This window comes from Pongo pygmaeus, chromosome 16 (assembly GCF_028885625.2).
Source record: "Pongo pygmaeus isolate AG05252 chromosome 16, NHGRI_mPonPyg2-v2.0_pri, whole genome shotgun sequence".
Lineage (NCBI taxonomy): Eukaryota > Metazoa > Chordata > Mammalia > Primates > Hominidae > Pongo > Pongo pygmaeus.
In genome coordinates, this window is record NC_072389.2 from 72,492,386 (window position 1) to 72,515,836 (window position 23,451).

At 46.3% G+C, this 23,451-nt stretch overlaps 1 protein-coding gene across 1 annotated transcript in view; it reads left to right on the forward strand.

The window, feature by feature from the left end:
• Positions 1–5,296, forward strand: part of ZWILCH (zwilch kinetochore protein) — a 526,447-nt gene extending 521,151 nt beyond the window's left edge. Inside the window, exon 19 of the mRNA XM_063652307.1 lies at positions 5,287–5,296. The gene's annotated coding sequence lies outside the window, so the exon portion shown is untranslated. The remainder of the gene's footprint in view (positions 1–5,286) is intronic.
• The last annotated feature ends 18,155 nt before the right edge of the window (positions 5,297–23,451 follow it).

Here is a 23,451-nt window from a genome sequence, read left to right on the forward strand (position 1 = left end):
AGAAGGGAAAGGGGTTTTCCCCACGTCAATCCAGCTTCAGAGACATTCTGTTAGTGACATATGCCCCTTCTCCAAAAAAACACAATGAAGTTTTCTGTGTGCTAACAACATAGCTTAAAAAAAGGTAAAACAAAATTCTGCATTTTTATAAAACTTGATAAAAAATAGCATTTCAAACTGTAAAAAAATTTCAAACCTACAGTCACCAGAAGTACACAGTTATCAAAAATGCACACACTTCCCTTGGCATCTGCAGCACCTTCAGCTTTCTGTGTCCGGTCTGTTTGAGCATCTCCATTTTCTGCAGGGTTATTCCCCTCCTGGCCAGCCTCAGCTTTTCCCTTTTCCCTTTTGGTACTTTCTCTCCCTTCTTTGCAGGGGCATTTTTAGGTTTGGGCTCTGGCTTTGGAGGAGCAGGTTTAGCAGAAAACCTCGTGGATGTTCTCTGTGGTTCGTGCTTCATCTTGGCTATATCTCCTTTAGCATCACCTTCAGCCTTTCTCTTGGGCACGGTGGTGGCGGCAACGGCGGCGGGACGTAGGCCCTGGGCGCGGGATGCAGCGCGGCATGCAGGTTTTGGTCTGTCCAGGGGTCTTTCTTGCCTCTTGTTCTTCACCCTGCTCCGATTTGTCTAACTTGACACCAATACCACACTATCTTGATCATTGGAGCTTTATAGATGTGGAAATTTGTGCAATTTCAACAACTTTCTTCTTCTTTTACAAAATTGTTTGGGCTGTCATATGTCGTTTTTAGAATCAGTTTGTTATTTTTACAAAAAACAGCATGCTGGGTTTTTTATTGGGATAGTACTGAGTCTGTAGATCAACTTTAACAGAATTAACAGCTTAATATTACTGAGTCATCTAATCCATGAGGATATATATCTCTTCACTTATTTAGGTCATCTTTGATTTCTCTCAGCAATATTTTCAGTGCATGGGTCTTACACATCTTTTGCCACATTTGTCCCTAAGTATTTCATATTTTTGATGACCCACAGAGTTTTAAAAGAAATATATTGGCAGAAATACTGCTAGATTAGACTGAAAGGGACAGAGACAGTACAAAATGAACAGAGGCTCTTTGAACCCCTCAAATTCTACTGGCAGGGAGCAGACTGAGAAAGCTGCTCAGTTGTGAACATGTGCAACTTTTCATTTAAAAATATTTTTGGTTTTTTAAAATTTTAATTTCCAATTCTTTGTTGCTGGTGTTTAAGAATACAATTGATCATCCAAAAAATTGATCTGTATCCTATACATTTCTTTTTTCTTTCTTTCTTTTTTTTTTTTTTTTTGAGAGGGAGTCTCACTCTGTTGCTCAGGCTGGAGTGCAGTGGCGTGATCTTGGCTCACTGCAACCTCCACTTCTTGGGTTCAAGTGATACTCCTGCCTCAAGCTCCCAAGTAACTGAGATCAGCCACGCCTGGCTAATTTTTGTATTTAAGTAGAGACTGGGTTTCACCATGTTTGTCAGGCTGGATTACAGGTGTGACCACCATGCCCGGCCTGTATCCTATAAATTTCTTAAATTCACTTATTAGTTCTAGCGGCTTTTTTGTAGACTCCTTATAATTTTCTACCTAGACAATTGTGTCATCTGCAAATTAAGGGTGTTTTACTTCTTCCTTTCTAATTTGAATGCATTTTATTTTTTGCTTTATTGCACTGGCTAGAACTCCCACTAGAATGTTGGGTTAAAGTGGTGAGAGTACACATCACTATCTTATTCTAGGTGTTAGGTGAAAGCATTCAGTGTCTTACTGTTGTGGTAGCCAGCCTCCCAGATGGTACTGATGACCTTCATCTGCTGGTGTTCATATCCTTGTTAGTCCCTGTGTGTCTGGATTGGTTTTTATGACCAATAGAATAAAGAAGAAGTGATCGTGTGTGAATGCAGAGACTAGATCATAAAAGGCATTGTTACTTTCCTCTTGGTCACTCTCTTTAGAATAGTTTGTTTTGAGGGAAGCCAGCTGTTATGCCAAGCAGCCCTCTGGAGTCTCTCATGACAAGGAACTGTGGCCTCCTGACAATAGTCAGTGAGGAACTGAGCCTCTAGCCAACAGCCACATGAAAGACCCCATATTAGAGGTGAATCCTCCATCCCCAGTCAAATCATAACTGCAGCCCTGGCCAGCAACTTGGCTACAACCTATGGAAGGCCCTAAGCCAGAACCACCCAGGTTCCTGGCCCTCAGAAACTGCATGGAGGAAAAAAAAAAAAAAAAAGTTTAAGCTGCTAAGTTTTGGGTAATTCTTTATAAAGCAATAGATAACTAATAAAGACTTTGGTATTTAGAAGCGGGAGGCTGCCATAATAAAAACTTAAAATTTAGGAATGGTTTTGGAACTGAGCAATTGGTAGAAGCTGGAAGGACATTGAAGAGACTGCTGGTGAGGACTTAAAAGTAAATGAGGAGCATGTTATTGGAAACTGGAGGAAGGAAGATTCTTATTATGTAGTTACTATGTAATTCTTGTTATGTATTCTTATTATGTAGTTAGCAACACTGTCAGCTGTGGTTTTGTGGAAACTAGAAAATGTCACTAGTGAACTAGGTAATTGGGCTAAGGACTGTTAGCCAAGACTGTTGAGGTTACTGCCTCATAGCTTGCTGCTTATAGTAAAATGCTAGAGGAAAGATTGTTTGTTTGTTTGTTTGTTTGTTTGTTTTTAAAAAGGAGCTGGGCACAGTGGCTCACGCCTGTAATCCCAGCATTTTGGGAGGCTGAGGTGAGCAGATCACTAGGGCCCAGGAGTTTGAGACCAGTCTGGGCAATGTGGCAAAACCTCATCTCTACAAAAAATTCAAAATTTAGCTACGTGTAGTGTTGCATGTCTGTAGTCCCAACTACTCAGGAGGCTTAGGTGGGAGGATCGCTTGAGCCCAGGAGATCGAGGTTGCAGTGAGCCATGTTCACCCCACTGCACTCCAACCTGAGTGACAGAGCAAGACCTTTTCTCAAAAAAAAAAAGGAGACAGGACCTTGCTATTTATGAAGATTCCCACCTCTCTAGATAGCAAACAATGCTAAAAATTAAGAAATACCTTCTGGGGCAAATATTAAACCCAGGGGCCTCTCAGGAAATTGTGTTCTTAGGATGAAGCTGAGGGAGGAGTGTGACTGTGAAGTCCTTTGTTAAAACCTAAGAAAGATTCAAAGGCAGTGTTTCACAGTACCGTTCAGTCACACTGCAATTCTGAAGATTTCACGGCGTGACTCACTAGAAGTGAATCGCTAACTGGGACAAGATTCCAGAGCCAAATAACTGGATGAGCAAGAGGACACCGTGAGGGATGTGTGGAACAGGTAATCATTTCCAGGAACTGCCAAGACAGTAGAGGCTGTGGCCATGAACATGGCTCAGGTTCGAATCCCAGTTCTGCCGCTTATTGGCTATGTGACCTTGGGTAAGACACAAGGTATCCTTAGCAGTAAAATGGGCATTAAAGTACATACTTTCTAGAGTTGTTGTGAAGGTTAAATGGATTAATATACATAAGCACTCAGAACAATGCCTGACATCTAGGTTATGGTAGAGTAGTAATAGTTGTCCTCATTATTTAGGAAGGTGAAGTGAAAAAAAACCTTTATTTCTTACAGTGAAGCTGGATGTGGCCCAGTTGTTAGAATATGAGCAACAAAAGGAATTATGGTCTCATGTGTTGTCACAGGCTATGGAGGCTCTCAGAAGCTATCAAAATAGAGCAGTCAACCAAGGGACAAATGTGAGACCAGGTCCCAGAGGTTTAATTTGCATCTGGCAATTGAGTGACACAAAGAGCTGGGAAGTAAAAAGGAGAAATTGCTGTGGTCTGAGAATACATAGAGTCGACTAGAGCTGGAAGGGTTTTTTTCTTTGTTTGTTTGTTTTGGAGATGGAGTCTTGCTCTGTCATCCAGGCTGGAGTGCAGTGGTGTGATCTCAGCTCACTGCAACATCTGCCTCCTGGGTTCAAGCCATTCTCCTGCCTCAGCCTCCTGAGTAGCTGGGATTACAGGTGCCCACCACCACTCCCGACTAATTTTTGTGTTTTTAGTGGAGACAGGGGTTTCACCATGTTGACCAGGCTGATCTCGAACTCCTGACCTCAGCTGATTCACCCACCTCAGCCTCCTAAAGTGGTGGGATTACAGGCTTGAGCCACCGTGCCCAGCCCAGGAGGGGTTTTTATATAAGCATGTCCAATATGATCATTTCTGTCAGAGAAAGGAGCTTAGAGGGGAAGTGACTCTGCTAGTGGTGGCACAGCTGGGCCTGGCTCTGAGGAGTCCATGGTCTCCTGGTGCCTGCAGCACTGAAGTGGACATCAGCACCCCCTTTCCTCTGTGATAACCAGCCTGGGCAAGGCCTGCTCAAAAATGGCTGGTACTTACTGTCAGAGAAGAGCTGAGATAATAACAAATGCTAATATAATTTTCTATGCCTTTAGCTTGCATTTATTAAGCACTTACTATGTGCTAGTCACAATCATATTAGAATAAACCATTTGAGGCCTATAAAAATGACAATTTCACCAGGCACGGTGGCTCACGCCTGTAATCCCAGCACTTTGGGAGGCTGAGGTGGGAAGATCACAAAGTCAGGAGTTCGAGACCAGCCTGGCCAATATGGTGAAACCCCGTCTCTACTAAAAATACAAAAATTAGCTGGGCGTGGTGGAGGGCGCCTGTAATCCCAGCTACTTGGGAGGCTGAGGCAGGAGAATCGCTTGAACCCAGGAGGTGGAGGTTGCAGTGAGCCAAGATGGCGCCATTGCACTCCGGACTGGACGACACAGCGAGACTCTATCTCAAAAAAAAAAAAAAAAAGAAAAAGACAATTTCTTATAGGTCAACCTTATATTTTACTTCATTTAATCCTGATAAAACTCTATGTGGTATATACTATAATTATCTCCATTTTACAGATGGAGAGACTGAGACTGAGGCACAGAGAGGTTAAGTGTCTTACCCAAGGTCACACAGCTGGTAGTGGAGACAGTTTACCAATCCAGGAGGTCTGACTGTAGAGCCCATACTTGCAAACCCCTTCTTTATACACTAAGGTGGCTGTGCCCACAGTCTTAAGGGGCTGGCCCTGGCACCTGTCCCCTACCCCAGCCCTCAAAGCCTGGTAACCAGCTTTCCTCAGGGAGTTAGACCAGCCCTAACCCTCCTGGAGCCTTATCAGAGAGAACTGTGATCAGCCCTGTCATCTCTTGCTGGCTGGGCTGCAAGACAATGGAACGACTTGTGCGCATCATGCGTTGCGGTGGAGACAATGCGTTTCTCCAAACACAAGCCACCAGAATAACAAACACTGCTGACTTCCATAGCACCAAAGTCTAAATATTGAAGTGGAGCATCCGTGCCTCGCCACGTGTGGTAATATTCCAGTGGAAAAAAGCCGGCAGCTGCTATTGTCTGGATTCCCCAGAGGGAAGATCTGAGGCTGTTTCTCTGGTCTTGTGAGACTTCTGCTGCCTCTCCCAAGGCCCCAGCCTGAAAGAGGGATTGTTTGATGTCAGACAAACTTGGGGACCCCAAACATCCCCCTGCAATCTGCACTGGTCTATAGCAAAACAAGCAAATAATGACAATGTGGAGAGGTTTTCTTAAAACAAAGTGTATTCCATTTAAAGAGTCCTATTCATGATGCACAGCTTCCTTCTCACAGTGGCCCCTGCACTCTGTGTCAGCTCCATTCCCCTCTCTGTACTTAGCAGTTTCCTCCTCTGACACGTACCCTCTGCATTGCACAAGGGCCTTCGCCAGCCCTAACTATACTTCATGACTTTTCAGTCTCAATATCCATTGCTCACGGCCTCAGTCTCTCCATATTTCTTTGCTCATATTCTCTTGAGAGAATCTGACTGGCCTATATGCCTCTTTTAAAAATTTTTTCATATTTTGTAGAGTTAGGATCTTACTATGTTGCCCAGGCTGGTCTCAAACTCCTCGCCTCAAGCAATCCGCCCAGCTAGGCCTCCCAAAGTGCTGGGGTTACAGGTGTGAGCCACCACACCCAGCCCTAGCATGCCTCTTTTTAACACCAGACCGTGTTATATGTTGTTGGCCAGCCAATCAACCACCTGCCTTGGCGCTAGGTGGCCGTGATGGGTCCAATAAGCTGGCAGGGTCATATGGCCCTAAACAAGGTTCCCTTTTGCAGCAGGTAGTGGCAGCAGGCCAGTTCCCCTCAGAAGGGATGTAAAAGACAAGTGCTATGATTGACATGGCTCGTACAAAAGTCCGGTTCTAAGGTTTCGTGCCAACACTGTATTGGTATTTCTCAGCCCAGGAAGGTCAGAGTTGTGGCTTAGGAAGATCCACCCGAGACACACAAGGGATACCAGACCACTGGGCTCTGGGGGATAGGCAGCCAAGGGTCAGACACATGCTAAATGGACAGGATTCAGCCCAGGGGGGTGGTTGCTGAGTCAGAGAAGAAGACACAGATTTAGACCTGTCTAGGAAGAAATCAGGAAGCTTTGGTGAATAATAGATCGATGGTGGCATTGTTCACGGAGAAAAAGCACAGGAGAAAAGCAGATTTGGGAGATGAAGGAGACATGGGTGTTCCCTTCTGGCATGAGATATGAGACATTCTCCTACATTTACCATCAGAAAGTAGGCTGTTCAAGTGCCAACTTTAGGAAAGAAGTCGGGGTTGGAAGGACAGATGTGACAGATGTGGGTGGACGAAACCATGGAGTGGGTGATGTCACTCTGGGAGAAGTGGAGCATGTGACCGACAGCCAGTGAATGAATGACTTGGTCAAGACTTGGGACTTGCTCATGTTTCATTCCTCCCCAAGTGACAAGCACTCACTGAGACCCTGCTCTCAGATAAGGCAGAGTGGTGAATGGAAAGAATAAGGATATGGGCTCTGAACACAATGCCAAGTTCAATGGTGGGCTCTGAAATGTACTAGCAATTTGCCTTTGGGCTTTGTCCTTAACCTTTTGCAGCCTTAGTTTCCTCATCTCAAAACGGGTGTAATGATACGTACCTCATCAGGCTGTAGTGAGGATTTAAAAAGGTAGCAACAGTAGAGTTCCAAGCAGAGGATTTGGTGTGTGTAGTAAGCATTTAACAGAACTTACAGGGCCAGACGCAGTGGCTCACCCTGTGATTCCAGCACTTTGGGAGGCTGAGGCGGGCATCACCTTAGGCTGGGAGTTTGAGACCAGTCTGACCAACATGGAGAAACTCCATCTCTACTAAAAACACAAAATTAGCCGGGTGTGGTGGTGCATCCCTGTAATCCCAGCTACTCAGGAGGCTAAGGCAGGAGAATCGCTTGAACTCAGGAGGCAGTGGTTGAGGTGAGCTGAGATCATGCCATTGCACTCCAGCCTTGGCAACAAGAGCAAAACTCCATCTCAAACAGAAACAAAAGCAAAAACAAAAAACAGAACTTACAGACTCCTGCCTCCTGCTGAACGCAGCTGTGAAATACTCACAGCATATTCTGGTAAAGAGCAGAACAGAGATTCTGGGGATGCCATACCCCTATAGCCAACGGCTTCTCCAAAGGACCCACTGACTGTCAATAATCTCATCTGGAGATAATGTCAGGAGTCTACATTTGAGGCCTGGCCCAAGTAGTACTCCTGCTCCCCACCTACATGCCTGGCATGTGCCCTCTGTGCCAGGCCGTGCCCATTCATGTGGGCTCACTCCCCAGTGGGGGCTTCCCTCTTGCAGGACTCCCTCAGACCCCCAAATCTGCATACCCCTGGCCCCATCCTCCTCCTGCCTGCAGCTACCCAGGTACTGGCCACTCTCCAAGGGTAGTATCCAGTTTCCAAGTCTTCCAAACTTCCCATGAGCCAAGAGCGTCCATTCTGATGTGTATACTAGTGTCATGCAGATAGAAGTCACACAGGAAAAGGTATTCCCTTTAGTTAATGTCAAACATTCAACACTTGAACATTAGTTTACTTCATGTCATAAGATTTCTTCAAAGAAGTTCATATTTCACTCTATTGGGAGAAATAAATGAAGATTAAAATAAGAGGAAGCTATGCCCATTCCAGCCTAGAAGACTAGAAATAGCAAAGGCAACAATTTACCTTAAGTTTCTGTATAGATTTATTTATTTATTTATTCATTTATTCATTAATTTTGTTAGTATTGTTTTTGGAAATGGAGTTTTGTTCTTGTTGCCCAGGCTGGAGTGCAATGACACAATTTCAGCTTACTGCAACCTCTGCCCCCCCGGTTCAAGTGATTCTCTTGCCTCAGCCTCCCAAGTAGCTAGGATTACAGGCATGCAACACCACACCTGGCTAATTATGTATTTTTAATAGAGACAGGGTTTCACCATGTTGGTCACTCTGGTCTCGAACTCCTGACCTCAGGTGATCCTCCCACCTCAGCCTCCCGAAGTGCTGGGATTACAGACATGAGCCTCCGCTCCCAGCCAGATTTAATGTACTACCTATCAAAGCCCCTAAAGGATACTTTATAAGACCTTGATTAAATGAATAGTGATGTCGTTACCAGATTAAATGGTTAAAATACTAAAGCTTCTCTTGAAAGGGTATGATAGTAAATTTAGCCTACCAGATTTCATAACGTATTACAAAGTGACAATTATCCAAACTATATGGTAACAATGGGGAAAAATGATCAATGGAAAAGATTAAACAATCCAAAATTAATCCAATATATAGTAAAACTAAAAATAGTTCAACAATCCAGTGAAGAAAATAATTATCATATAATAAATGATTTGGAGAGAATTGTAATGCAGAGGAGAGTTACTTACACTTTGTACCATTTTCTGCAATAAATTGCATGAGATTATGTGCCTGTCTGAAAAACAAACCATAAAAAAGACTTGAACATGCAATCCCACATTGATCATATTGGAAGAAAATCCATAATCAGAGACCAAAAAAATTCAATTAGAAAATAGGAAACTTTTGTTGAATAAAATATAGCACAGTCACAAGAGGAAAATAACAGCCTAGAAGAAATAACAAACCAGTGATACATCTAAAATTTATTAATTTTTGCTTTTTTACAAAAAGCTAAAATCAGTGCCCAGATTCCACTCCGTAAGCAACAAAGGAGGTGAACAGACAGTTTACACAGGAAGCACAGATGGTAAATCAAAACATGAAAAAGTACATAGTTCTACCAGAAACTAGAGGAATGCAAACACACAAGCTCTGGGTATCAGTAAATGCTTACCAAACTAGTGAAAAGAAAATGAAATCATCAAACCCCGAATGGGTGGAGCTGTGGGAAACAGGCAGGATGGTATAGAGAGGCTCAGGGCTGACCTGCAGCCAGACAGCTGGATTAAACGAGGGCTACACCGTGTGCCACTTCTGAGACCTCGGGCAAGTGACTTATCTCTCTGTGCCTTGGCTTCCTCACATGTCAAATAAGGTGTAAATGAGTTGATATATATAAAGTGCTTGGAACAGTGCTTAGCATATAGTCAGTACTCTATAAGTGCTATTATTAATATTTGTGTGGGGTGATGGTTTTCTCTCAACTGTAGTAACAGGGTATGGACTTTGGAGCCAGAAAGATCATTCTTTCAACAAATATTTGCCAAATGCCAGATCCTGGTGCAAATCCCAGTTCCATTAATTACTAGTAATGTCACCTTGTAAAAACTGCTTAGAAATCCTGAATCTCAGTTTCCTCCATCAGTAAAATGGAATCATAAAATCTACTGCCTAGTGCTGTTTGAAGTGTAATGAGATACTACATATAAAGTCCTAGGATGGGACTGGCATGTAGACATCCTTAATACATATTGGATTCTTCACTCCTCCTCCTAGAACGTCAGCTCAGCCCAGGTGTCCAGCCCAAATCTGTGATCATGCAATTTGCCCCCCACTGCCTGCCAGCTCAACCTGGCTAAGATCTTTAGCGGCCCCAACCCCTGAAGGCACCTTATGCCATCTACCTCCAACATATGTAAATCAAAAGAATAACATCACCAATTCATAAAATAAATGTTGGTGCTTTTTCTTGTTGTCGTTTGTTTGTTTTTTTGAGACAGAGTCTCACTCCGTCACCCAGGCTAGAGTGCAGTGGTGCAATCTCGGCGCACTGCAACCTCCACCTCCTAGGCTCAAGCAATTCTCCTGTCTCAGCCTCCCCAGTAGCAGGGATTACAGGCGCCTGCCACCATACCTGGCTAACTTTTTGTATTTTTAGTAGAGACAGGGTTTCACCATGTTGGCTAGACTGGTCTCGAACACCTGACCTCAAGTGATCCGCGCCTGCCTTGGCCTCCCAAAGTGCTGGGATTATAGGTGTAAACCACCATACCTGGCCTAAATGTTGGTGTTTTGATGTGCCATGCAACTTACACATGTGCTGAAATACAGTTGTTTATTTCTGTATTATCTTTCTCCCTCTCGATTACTTCTTTTGGTCTGCCTGTTTGTTGCTGACCTTTTGCAGGTGGCTAAGCCAGCAGTGGGTCATCCCTGCTGCTACCAAATCACCCCCATGGCATGCAGGCCACACCAACTTCAGATTCCTCCCTCCCCAGGGGAATTTACATTTTAGGTGGTGGGGAACAAGAGCTCCTGGGGGCCAAAAGCCTGTCACAGAATGGGCACCCAGTAAATATTTGTGGAATGAAGGGGTGAATGGATACATGAAATGTTTCTGAACAGTGGAATTTGAGCTGCCATGGGAGGCAGAGGGGAAGGATAGCAATGCTATTTTTGCTATATTTTAAACTCCCCACTTCTCTTTAATGGAGAGACAAAGTAACCAGAACTCTTCAAATCACACTAGGTAAATGCAAGCCTGATATTTAACAGGTTGAGTGGCACAGATACTGACCAATCAGAACAGACCTGGAGAGCCGTGCTGGACTCAGCACAACCCCTTTGCTTGTGGATAATGGAAGCCCGGGGGTTCTGAAGGCAGGGGCCACAGAGGAGGGGACACTAAGGGTTTGAGGCAGCTGCTAGTCATCGACTGGTATGAAAACATTTCAGTACTCAAACAGCAAGCACAGCAGTGTCACACACATGATAATTAAATGTCAGCTCGGGCTAGGTAGCTGCATGAGAATCAAGAAACTTCTGCCACTTCCCCTCCCTAGGCCCCAATTTCTCATCTACAAAACAATAAAACTTACTAATCTTCAGGTTCACTCTAGTTCTGACTACCTGTGATTTTAATAGAATAATAAGGCGAACAATTTATAAAAGCCAGCCTGGTATGGCAGAAAAGGCACATGCTCTGAAGCTGGTAGACCCATTTCAAATTCCAGCTGTTACTTACTGTGAGGCTTGGGTCCAAATCAATTAACTTCTCGGAACCTCTACTTTTCATTAATTCAACAAACATTTATGGAGCCCTTTTTATGTACCAGGTCGTAAGGACACTTCTGTGAACAAGACCCAGTCCCTTGCATTCATGGAACTCGCTGTTCTACCAAGGACTCTTCGGATGCAAGTGACAGAAACTGGCTCAAGCTAGCTTAGGCAAAACCAGAATGCATCATAAGAATGTAGCAAGCCTGGAGAGGCCCAGGATGGAAAGCAACTAGACCTTGCTTAGAACCTGGACAGGAAGGCCACCAGCCTCTCTACCACCCTCAGCTACCTGCTGCATTACTCTCTTCTCCCCCTCAACCCCCTCACTTCTGATAAGCCTCAGTTAATATGACATCTCAATTCTAAATTCTCCACAAAGAATCCCAGCACTTGGCTGGGCACAGTGGGTCATATCTGTAATCCCAGCACTTTGGGAGGCTGAGGCGGGTGGATCACCTGAAGTCAGGAGTTTGAGACCAGCCTGACCGACATGGCAAAACCCCATCTCTACTAAAAATACAAAAAGTAGCTGGGTGTGGTGGCTACTCCGCACCTGGGATCCTCCACACACACACTCTGCCTCCCGCGAATCTCTTGAACCCAGGAGGCAGAGGTTGCAGTGAGCCCAGATCGCACCACTACACTCCAGCCTGGGTAACAGAGTGAGACTCCATCTAAAAAAAAAAAAAAAAAAAGAATCCCAGCACTTTGGGAAACCAAGACGGGTGGATCACTTGAGGTCAGGAGTTCAAGACTGGTCTGGCCAACATGGCAAAACCCTGTCTCTGCTAAAAATACAAAAATTAGCAGGGCGTGGTGGTGCACTCCTGTAGGCCCAGCTACTAGGGAGGCTAAGGCAGAAGAATTGCTTGAACCCAGGAGGCAGGGGTTGCAGTGAGCCGAGATCATGCCACTGCACTCCAGCCTGGGTGACAGAGTGAGATTCCATCTCCATAAATAAATAAATTCTCCACAAAGAGAAACTGATTGGCCCAGCTTGAGCCACATGCCCACTCCTAATCTAATCACCTATGACCATAAGGCGGGACCACTAGGTAGAAACATGGCCTCAGGGACTCACCCATGTGGATGGGGGAGGGGTCCAAATCCCCAAAAGAGGGAGCTTGTAGATCCTGGTGTCCACTTCACTGCCTCATAGGGTGGATGTAAAGATGAAATGAAGTTCCATGTAAAGTGACTGACACATAGCCTGGCAGACATAGCTGGAACACTGTGCCTCTGTGCCTTGCTGATAACTGGTGCTTGACTAAAACATGTGCTGAATGGGAGAACAATATTATTAACAATGATAACTTTCATTTATCCACCAACTTTATGTCCATTCCGTTCATTACTTCCTCTGTTGCCTGGATCGTGAGCCCCACCTTGCTGAATGGACTTAAAACAAGTTAGTTGGGCACATGTGGCTCCCAGGCTGGGTGGCATCCACATGGTGGGTGCCTGATGTGCTGAATGAATGAATGAGTGAATGTTCTTCCATCCAGCCCTCAGTGCTCTGCTGAGGCAGGATGGGTGGCTGGAAAAATGGGGTCTTCGGAATTTGTCTCCTTTTCACATAGATCTTTGTTAGACCTTTTTCCCCCTTTGTTTAGTAATCAAAGAACCAAGAACTCAGGAAGAGATCAAGGACTGGGTTCAAGTCCTCCCACTCCCCCCACCCCCCGTCTAATTTGATGACACTGACCTCCCCTCTCTGGACTTGGTTTCTCCACTAGCAAATGGATATGGGCGCACTGATGATGCCTGCTTGGCTCTATGCGTTTGGGAGGATTGGCCAAAGTCAGAGGTGGGAAAGGACTTTGACAAGGCCTGACCTCAGCCCTTCCCCACCACCATCCACAGGGGAATCTTGGGTCACTCTGATCAGGCCCCTGCAGCCTGGTGGGAAGAGATCTCCAGGCCTTCCGCCCAGCTGCTCCGTGCCCTTGGGAGCCCCTGCGTCGCCAGCCCACGACCAGCCGATGACTTTACCGGCTGTGTGGTTGAAACCCGAGCTCTCTTGCCAGGACTTGAACAGGAAGTTTTTTCCTGTGGTGGAAGCTTTTGTTCTCCAAGTCGAATTTCCCTCAGCTGACGTCAGCCCCCACTTAGGCCCAGGCCCATCGAACCTGCAGTGGGGCTGAGGGAGGGCTGCCTTGCAGGACAGAAGGTGCAGGGTTTCAGGCACCAATGGCTGTCTCCACCTTCCTCTTCTTCCTGCATTAGCCCACTGTGGCCTGGGGTCAGCTTCCTGTCCATTGGCTCCGAAGGAAAGTCACGGGAAGCTCATTCATTCTGAGAGGGGTTAGAAAGGTGGGTGGAACGTGGTTTCTAATTTTGGTCCAGTCACCACTATTAGCTGAGTGACTTGGGCTGGACACGTAACCTCACTGGGACTCAGTTTCCTCATCTGTAACATAGGACTAATAGTCCCTCATACCTCCTAGTGGGTATCAAATGTAAAGCATTAAAAACTGCCTGGTACATAGTAAATGCTCAGTGAATATGAGCATTAATTTTTGTCCTTATTATGTATCCCTCTGGTGAAGAGGAAATTAGATGTTGTGTGTGAGGTACCTACAGAGGGTCCAGCTCAAAGACAGAGGCAGAAATAATCCCTTTACTAAGGGAAGATCATGCTTTTCTGCTGTAGGAATCCAGCCGTGCTTTCCCTCCCAAGAGCACAAGGCTTCACAGAGTTGACTCTGTTTGTTTGTTAAGACTGCCATAACAAAGTACCACAAACTGAGTAGTTTAAACAACAGAAATGCATCCTTTCATAGTTCCGGAGGCTAAAAGTATGAAATTAAGGTATCCAGCAGGGTTAGTTCCTTTCGAGGGCTGTGAGGGAAGGATCTGTCCAGGTCTCTCTTTTTGGCTTGTAGATGGCCGTCTTTTCCCTCACACCATCTTCCTTTCTTCTATGTGTATCTCTGTGTCCAAATCTCTTCTTCTTTTTTTTTTTTTTTTTTTTTTTTTGCAGGAGGCTGGTGGGGAAGGGCAGGGTCTCACTGCATCACCCAGGCTGGAGTGCAGAGGTGCGATAATGGCTCACTGCAACCTCAAACTCCAGGGCTCAGATGATTCTCCTGTCTCAGACTCCTGAGTAGCTGGGACCACAAGCACATGCCACCACACCTGGCTAATTTTTTTTTTTTTTATTTGTAGAGATGGGGTCTCACCATGTTGACCAGGCTGGTCTCAAATTCCTGGGCTCAAGCAATCCTCCCACCTCCCAAAGTGCTAGGATTACAGATGTGAGCCACTGTGCCCGGCCCAAATCTCCACTTTTTTTATTTTGAGATGGAGTTTAGCTCTTGTTGCCCAGGCTGGGGTGCAATGGATGATCTCAGCTCACCACAACCTCCGCCTCCCGGGTTCAAGCAATTCTCCTGCCTCAGTCTCCTGAGTAGCTGGGATTACAGGCATGTGCCACCATGCCCGGCTAATTTTGTATTTTTAGTAGAGATGGGGTTTCTCAGTGTTGGTCAGGCTGGTCTCGAACTCCTGACCTCAGGTGATCCACCTGCCTTGGCCTCCCAAAATGCTGGGATTACAGGTGTAAGCCACCGCGCCGGGCCTCCACTTCTTATAAGGACACCAGTGTTGTTGGATTAGGGCCCACTCGAATGACTTCATTTTGATTTGGTTACCTCTGTGAAGGCCCTGTCTCCAAATGATGTGACATACTGAGGGTTAAGACTTCAACATATGAATTTCAGAGGGACACAACTCAACCCATAGCAATGACCTGGGGGAAAGGACAATGCTTAACTGGAAGGTGGATTTCAAGTCTTAACACCAGAATAGAGAAGATAATTTGGAGGAGAAAGGCCTCCTTGAGGCCTGTCAAATCCTCCCTCGAGCACGGCTATTTACATAAATACAATAGTGTCATGTTTTCAAAGCATCAGAACCTAGTTATGGGACCCAAATAATTAAATTACTTGTTTTCCACTCTAAACCTCTGTTTCCCATTCCTAATTTCATCTGCCAATATCAAACATGAAATCTGAGATTCCCCAGTAAAAACTATGCCATCCTCAATTCCTTGGCAATGGAGTTGCAAAGAAGGAGCAATGGACAGGGAGTTGATGGAGCTAGACCCACGCACTTGCTGTGTGATCTTGGTCATGTGACCGCCTCTCTGGGCCTCAGTCTCAATTGTAGTTTGTGTGATTGTATATGTGTGTATGCACAGGTGTAAGAAAGGTGGAGGGATGGGCCTGGTGTGGTGGCTCATGCCTGTAATCCGAGCATTTTGGGAGGCCAAGCCAGGTGGATCACAAGGTCAGGAGTTTGAGACCAGCCTGGCCAATATGTTGAAACCCCATTTCCACTAAAAATACTAAAATTAGCCAGGCATGGTGGCGCGCCTCTGTAGTCCTCAGGAGGCTGAGGCAGGAGAGTCGCTTGAACCTGGGAGGTGGAGGTTGCAGTGAGCTGAGATTGCACCACTGCACTCCAGCCTGAGCGACACAGCGAGACTCCTTCAAAAAAAAAAAAAGAAAGAAAAGAAAGAAAGAGAGAGAGAGAGGGAGAGAGGGAGGGAGGGAAGGAGGGAGGGAGGGAAAGAAAGAAAGAAAGGTGGAGGGAGACGATCTGACTTCTGACTGCTGCTCTAACCGGAGGGTCATGGGACAAAGCTGGTGCACCTTCTTTGAGTGTCAATTTCATATGAAGGTAAGCAATTCCAAATATAATTTTAAAACCCCAAAGCACTCAAGTATGTCAGAGTAGAATGCAACACTGCATGTGCTTTTGTGCTAAAACATGAGGTTTTAGAGAAATTAGAGATACACTAGGCTTTTAGTGGCTGCCACATACTTCATTTCATAACCCTGATCCCTGGTGTCTGAGCTGTTTCCTGTGTACCAGTAGGGGCTCTTCATTGGAAAAATCTGAAATGCTTTGGACTAGATAATGGCAAAGACATTCCAGTTCAGAAACCAGAGAGCTTGGACCTGAACTCACTTCTGACACTGACAATCGCCTCCCTTTGTTCAGCCACATTTTCACTATGCATGCAACAGCCAGGCCAGGTGGGAGGCCTACACCAATCAGAAAAGATGCAGCTGGACTTTGGGAGGCCAAGGCGGGCGGATCACCTGAGGTCAGGAGCTCGAGACCAGCCTGGCCAACATAGTGAAACCCTGTCTCTACTAAAAATACAAAAAATTAGCCAGGCATGGTGGTGGGCGCCTGTAATCCCAGCTACTCGGGAGGCTGAGGCAGGAGAATCGCTTGAACCCAGGAGGCGGAGGTTGCAGTGAGCTGAGATCACGCCATCGTACTTCAGCCTAGGCGACAGTGTGAGACTCCACCTCAAATAATAATAATGATAATAATAAATACAAAAATTAGCCGGGCATGGTGGCGTGCACCTGTAATCCCAGCTACTTGAGAGGCTGAGGCAGGAGAATTGCTTGAACCCAGGAGGCAGAAGCTGCGGTGAACCGAGACTGTGCCATTGCACTCCAGCCTGGGCAACAACAGCAAAACTCCATCTCCAAAAAAAAGAAAAGAAAAAAGAAAAGATGCAGCTGGGAGAAGAGGTGCACAGATGGTGGGTGTGGAAGCAGAGGAAGTGGAATCAACCTCTGGAGGAAACAGGCTTTGGCAGTTTTGTGGGGAAATGTCTCGGGGCTTCCCCCATCTTCCAGTTCCTCTGACGGTCAAAATGATAGGAATTTGAAAGCGAGAGCTGGCTGGGCGTGGTGGCTCACGCCTGTAATCCCAGCACTTTGTGAGGCCAAGGCGGGAGGATTGCTTGAGCACAAGAGTTCAAGACCCCCCTGGGAAACATAGTGAGACCTTTTCTCTACAGAAAATAAAAATAAATTTATAAATTAGCCAGGCATGATTGTGCATGCTTGTAATTCCAGCACTTTGGGAGGGTGAGACAGGAGGATCACTTGAACCCAGGAATTCGAGGCTGCAGTGAGCTAAGATCACACCACTGCACTCCAGTCTGGGCGACAGAGTGAGGCCCTGTCTCACAAAAAAGAAAAAAAAAAAAAAGAAAGAAAGAAGAAAAGAAAAAGAAAAAAGAAAGTGAGAGCCCTCCTTTCTCTCAAGCTCCAGCCCTCTCTTCTCTCCTTCACAGCCAAGCTTCTTGAAGGTGATGTGTATCCTTCTCCACTTGCTGTACTCTGGCTTCTGTCCCCCAGCACCCACTTAAACTTGATCTCCATAACTTCCTGAGCACCCACCTCCTTGCTGCTAACGACAGTGAGTCCTCTTCAATCCTCATCTCACTGGCCCTCTGGCAGACTCTCTGGCTTAACAGTTACTGCCTGCCCTTGGATTTCCTCTTCACTATCCAGCTGCTCCTTCTCAGCCACACAGAAGCTTCTCCTTTCCCTGGCAGCTCTTCCTTCTGCACTTCCTCACCTGCACTCCCAGATCAACCTGTCTCTTTACAATGATGGTCTCCAGTGTCCATCCCAGGCCTAGAGCTCTGCTGGACCTTCCAGCCTGGCCACCTGACATTCCCCTGGACATCCCACAGTCCTTTCAAACTCAGCAAGGATCAAGGTGGGTCAAGGCCTTCCCCTGGACCCTGTCCTTCTTCCATCTGTGTTCCCAGGCACTGAAACCAACTGTGGAGCTACCCATGGTGCCTCCCTCCCCTTTGCCCTCTTCTCGTTTTAGCTATAGATTAATTGGTTAGCTTCAGTCTCATTCTGTGAATTGCACCTCTTAGCATTCTTCATTTCCACGTTTCAGCTGTTCTTGACCACATCTGGGCTCCCTCCAGCTGCCCCAAATCCCACAGCTGCCACTTAGCAATGCTCGTTCTCTTTCCTGCAGTGCCCGCCTCAGTCAGGCCTAGGTGCATCCCTAGGTGCTGATTTCAAGACAGCTGAGTTCCCTTTAGCCGGGCACGGTGGCTCACGCCTGTAATCCTAACACTTTGGGAGGCCGAGGCGGGCAGATTGCCTGAGCTCAGGAGTTCAAGACCAGCCTGGGTAACATGGTGAAACCCTGTCTCTACTAAAAATACAAAAAATTAGCCAGGTGTGGTGGCACGAGCCTGCAATCCCAGCTACACGGGAGGCTGAGGCAGGAGAATAGCTTGAACCTGGGAGGTGGAAGTTGCAGCGAGCTGAGATCGTGCCATTGCACTCAAGCCTGGGCGACAGAGTACGACTCTGTCTCGAAAAAAAAAAAAAAAAAAAAGACAGCTGACACAGGGTCCCTGAGCCCACGAGAGGGGCACAACAGCACACAGAGCAAGGTAGGAACAAGGCAAGCCCCTGACAGATCTCATGAATAAAAACCAGGAACCAGCCCAGGACTCGGGACTAGACACAGCAAAGATATCTTGCTCCTCATCCAAGCCCTTCCACTGCAACAGATTTTGGTCACCTGCCCATGAATGTCCTGTGTGGTCAGCCAGCCAGAAAACCTATCTCCACCTCTCTTCTGTAACACATAAGCAAGAATTGGATTTAAGGAACTGGCTGGCAAGCTGGGCTGGGAGGAATTTGTTTGCCCAGGCCAGATTGATTCTAGATGACTGATACATAGGATTTTTAAATCTGAAGGCCAAGGACCCTAATGAAGATCTCCTTGGGAGAGCTGGTATGAGCAGCACTCTCGAATCTCCCTTCCAGATGTCTTGAAAATATCCCGTCTGAGGCCATCAAGTCCAGCTCTGCTTCGCTGGGCTTAGCGGTGAACAACCGCGGTGGTTCTCAACAGGGGTATATTTGGCAACTTCTGAAGACACTTGTGGCTGTCACATCTTGAGTCATGGAGAGGTGCCACTGGCATCAAGTGGGTAGAGGCCAGGGCTGCTGCTAAACATCCTACAATGCACAGGAGAGTCCCCAACAAAGGATGACCTGTCCCAACAGGTTATCAGTGCCAAGGTTAAGAAACCCTACTATGAAGTCAGACAGCTTGGCTTCATACCCCAGATCCACCTGGAGCAACTCACCTACCTTCCACTGGCTTTGGTCTTCTCCACTTTTAAAGGGCTGGATATTTATATCTACCCATAGGGTTGTTGTAAAGAAAAAAATGAGATAACTTGTGAAAGGTATTTGGAAACATTCTTGTTATACAATAAAGCACTCAAGAAAGTATCCTTTTTGCTGTTAACTGCAGCACAGTGAAGACACGGATCTTCATTGCCAATCCATTCAGATATAGATGAACATTTCCATCTTGTCATCACATTTGGCAGAATCAGGAAGTCCCCCATGTCACTGTGGAGGCTTCACTTCACTCTAGATTGAGCTGTGCCTCTGAGACCCACAGGGACAAGGCACTCAAGCTTCCACCTGGATGGATTTAGCAGCTCCCCTCCTGGTTCCCTGGGCTTGCTTCCTTGTCACTCTCTGCAGACTCTGACCCAGAATCGACCCCAGACTCCATGGCTGGGCTCTTCCCCACCGGCAGCTGAGTCCCAAGCTGCCCCAACTCAGCTGTTCTTGACCACGTTTGGGCTCCCTGATCACCCTCTGGCTGGTGCTGTGGCCTCAGCTCACCCCATTATTGATGCTGGCCGCCTGAGTGGCCTCAGCTGGATTCCCATCCAGCTAGGGCACTAACAAACACTGGAGAGTGGTACATTTCTATTTTTCTAGCTTTTAGTTATACCTGATCTGTACTTGGAATTCTTTTTTTTATTATTATTATACTTTAAGTTTTAGGGTACATGTGCACAATGTGCAGGTTTGTTACATATGTATACATGTGCCATGTTGGTGTGCTGCACCCATTAACTCGTCATTTAACATTAGGTATATCTCCTAATGCTATCCCTCCCCCCTTCCCCTACCCCACAATAGGCCCCGGTGTGTGATGTTCCCCTTCCTGTGTCCATGTGTTCTCATTGTTTAATTCCCACCTGTGAGTGAGAACATGCGGTGTTTGGTTTTTCGTCCTTGTGATAGTTTGCTGAGAATGATGGTTTCCAGCTTCATCCATGTCCCTACAAAGGACATGAACTCATTATTTTTTATGGCTGCATAGTATTCCATGGTGTATATGTGCCACATTTTCTTAATCCAGTCTATCATTGTTGGACATTTGGGTTGGTTCCAAGTCTTTGCTATTGTGAATAGTGCCGCAATAAACATACATGTACATGTGTCTTTATAGCAGCATGATTTATAATCCTTTGGGTATATACCCAGTAATGGGATTGCTGGGTCAAATGGTATTTCTAGTTCTAGATCCCACAATGGTTGAACTAGTTTACAGTCCACTTGGAATTATTTAAAACACTCAACAAAAGAAAAAAAGATAGCAGTAGTGGAAAGTTTGTAAGAAGAAAAAGAGAGGTGAAAGGCATTTTTAAAAATTTCTGAATTACAAATATACCTACCTTACTTTTCACATGTACTGTATATAAAAAAGCACTGTGGCTAAGTGTATTGGTTTCCAAAACACACCCACTGCCAAACATGCTTTAATTATTTAGGTAGTAGAGTTGGGAGGGGAGGCTAAGGGAGAAAGAAGGAGAATATTAAAAATCTTAGAATTTGTATAAAAGGAGAACCAACACTTTCGTGGGTTAAGTAATGAAAAAAAAATAGCTAACCTTTTATTTTAAGGAAAAGTCAGTCTCCCAAAGGCAGAGATTGAAATGCACTATCACTTAGGGAACAATCAGCTTGACCAAGCATCCCCAGCAACTCCCTCCTAGGACTTTTGCAGTCTGAGGGGTCAGCCTGCATTCTCCTGGTGGCAGCACAGCAGGCTCTGAAGTGCCTGATGGTGAAGTTTAAAGAGCAGAGTGAGGCAAATTCCTGCTCCAAACCTGCTCTTCCATCCTACAGACAGACAGGAAGAGGAGTGACACAGCTTGCCAACTCAGCCAGTCATAAAAGATTGATCCATTTCTTCCAAACTGATGGTTCCTCTCTTTAGGAAATTGGGCACTTGAAGAAGCTTCTCCCATCCCAGTTGATTCTTCTGTGCCCATTTTCTCAGTAGCAAGCCATTAGCATGATGTTCAAGGAACAATCATCTACCACATGATGTACTGACGCTCTGTTTGATCAAACTGGGGCTTAAGAAGAGCTGTGAAGGGCCAGGTGCGGTGGCTCATGCCTGTAATCCCAGCACTTTGGGAGGCCGAGCTGGGTGGATCACCTGAGGTCAGGAGTTCGAGACCATCCTGGCCAACATGGTGAAACCCTGTCTGTACAAAAATTAGCCGGGCCTGGTGGCAGGCGCCTGTAATCCCAGCTACTTGGGAGGCTGAGGCAGGAGAACCACTTGAACGTGGGAGGCAAAGGTCGCATGCAGTGAGCCGAGATCGCGCCACTGCACTCCAGCCCGGGCGACAGAGAGAGACTCCATCTCTAAATAAATAAATAAATAAATAAAATAAAATAAAATAAAAAGAATAGCTGTGAGATGGAAGAGGTGCAAGTTTCCCTGGGAGCTTGTGGCACACAGAAGACCCCAGGACCTTGGCCTTAATGGGGTTAAGTTGCTGGGATGGGGGCTGGCTACTTCCACTCTAGAATAATAGTACTGCAGACCCCTTTGTTCATTTACTACTTCATTCATTCAGAGAATATTTATTGAGCATCTACTATGTGTTTCCAGGCACTATTCTAGGCACTGGAGTTACAGTAGAGAACAAAACAGAAAAAGTCCTGCCCTCATGGAGCTAATATTTTAGTGGAGTGAGACAGATAATAAATAAAATAAGTAAGAGATATAATCTGTGAGGGTGTTAAGAGCCATAGAGAAAAATTAAGTAGTGGAGGTGGCAGGGTGTGTGGGAAAGAGGTGTTGCCATTTCAGAGAGTTCTTGGAAAGCCTCACTCAAAGCTGATGTTTCAGTGAAGACCTGGGAAGTGAGAGGTGCTGTACTGACACCTGGGAAAAGAGTGCCCAGGCAAAGCAAACAGTCAGTGCAAAGGCCCTGAGGTGTGCATGAGGCTGGTATATTTGGAAGACCAGGGATGACATCAGATCAGAGGAGAAGTGGGGGTAGAGGTAGATCATGCAGGACTTCACAGGCTGCTGCAAGCCCTTCAGGTTTTTCTCCAACTGAAATGGAAAGTCACTGGAGGGTTTTATGTGGAAGAGTGACACCAAATATTTTATGAATCACTGTTAGCTCATTTCTCAATTATATTATAGGCACCATTTTAAAGGCAGGGAAACTGAGGTTCAGAAGGGTTAGGAGAGTTTCCCATAGGCACACAGCATGAGCTGCCAGAACTTCTCTCCTTTATTTATTTATTTATTTATTGTGAGACGGAGTCTCGCTCTGCAGAGTACAGTGGCGTGATCTCGGCTCACTGCAACCTCTGCTTCCCGGGTTCAAGTGATTCTCCTGCCTCAGCCTTCTGAGTAGCTGGGACTACAGGCGTGCACCACCACGCCCGGCTAATATTTGTATTTTTAGTAGAGACGGGGTTTCACCATGTTGGCCAGGATAGTCTCGATCTCTTGATCTCATGATCCGCCTGCCTTGGACTCCCAAAGTGCTGGGATTACAGGGGTGAGCCACCACGCCTAGCCAACTCCTCTCCCTTCTAATCCAGGGCTCTTGATGCTCCTGCATGTGGTTTCCAAATGTTCTCAACTCTTCTCCTGCCTGCAAAGGGAAGGCCAGAGCCTTGGAGCTGGGAAAGGGGCAGGCAGGGCTGGCTCTTCTCGAACCTGGATTGCTGGGCACCTGTTGTCCAGCATCATCTGAGGGCACGTATGGAAAGTGCTCTGGAAATTTATCAAGTATGGCACACATGGTGAGTGTTATGAGAGACTATCAAGATGCTCTCAATGATTCCTGCTGAACCCAGGTCCCGAGTGCCCAACAGGCCTCCATTTGAGCAATGGGTTGGCCATTGCTTGTAGCTGCTATTCATCTAGGAAGGTCCCAGTGCTGGCCCCTGTTTCCACCTCTCCCAGCCCTCACATGTGGATCCACTGGTTTCACCGACAGCTCCAGCCTTGGCCTGGTTCACTGATCGATCAGCCTGAGGCTAGAAGCACTTACACAGCTGGAGAGCAGGTCACTCTTTCTACTGGCACCCACCACTGTGCCTGCAGCACAGAAGTTGTCACACACCTGTCATCCCCTTGGGCACTGGGCCTTGCCCTCCTGTGTAGCCCTCAGCTGGGTCAGCCTGGCTCCTCCTGTGGGGGCTGGGGGCTGGCCCCAGAGCTGCCC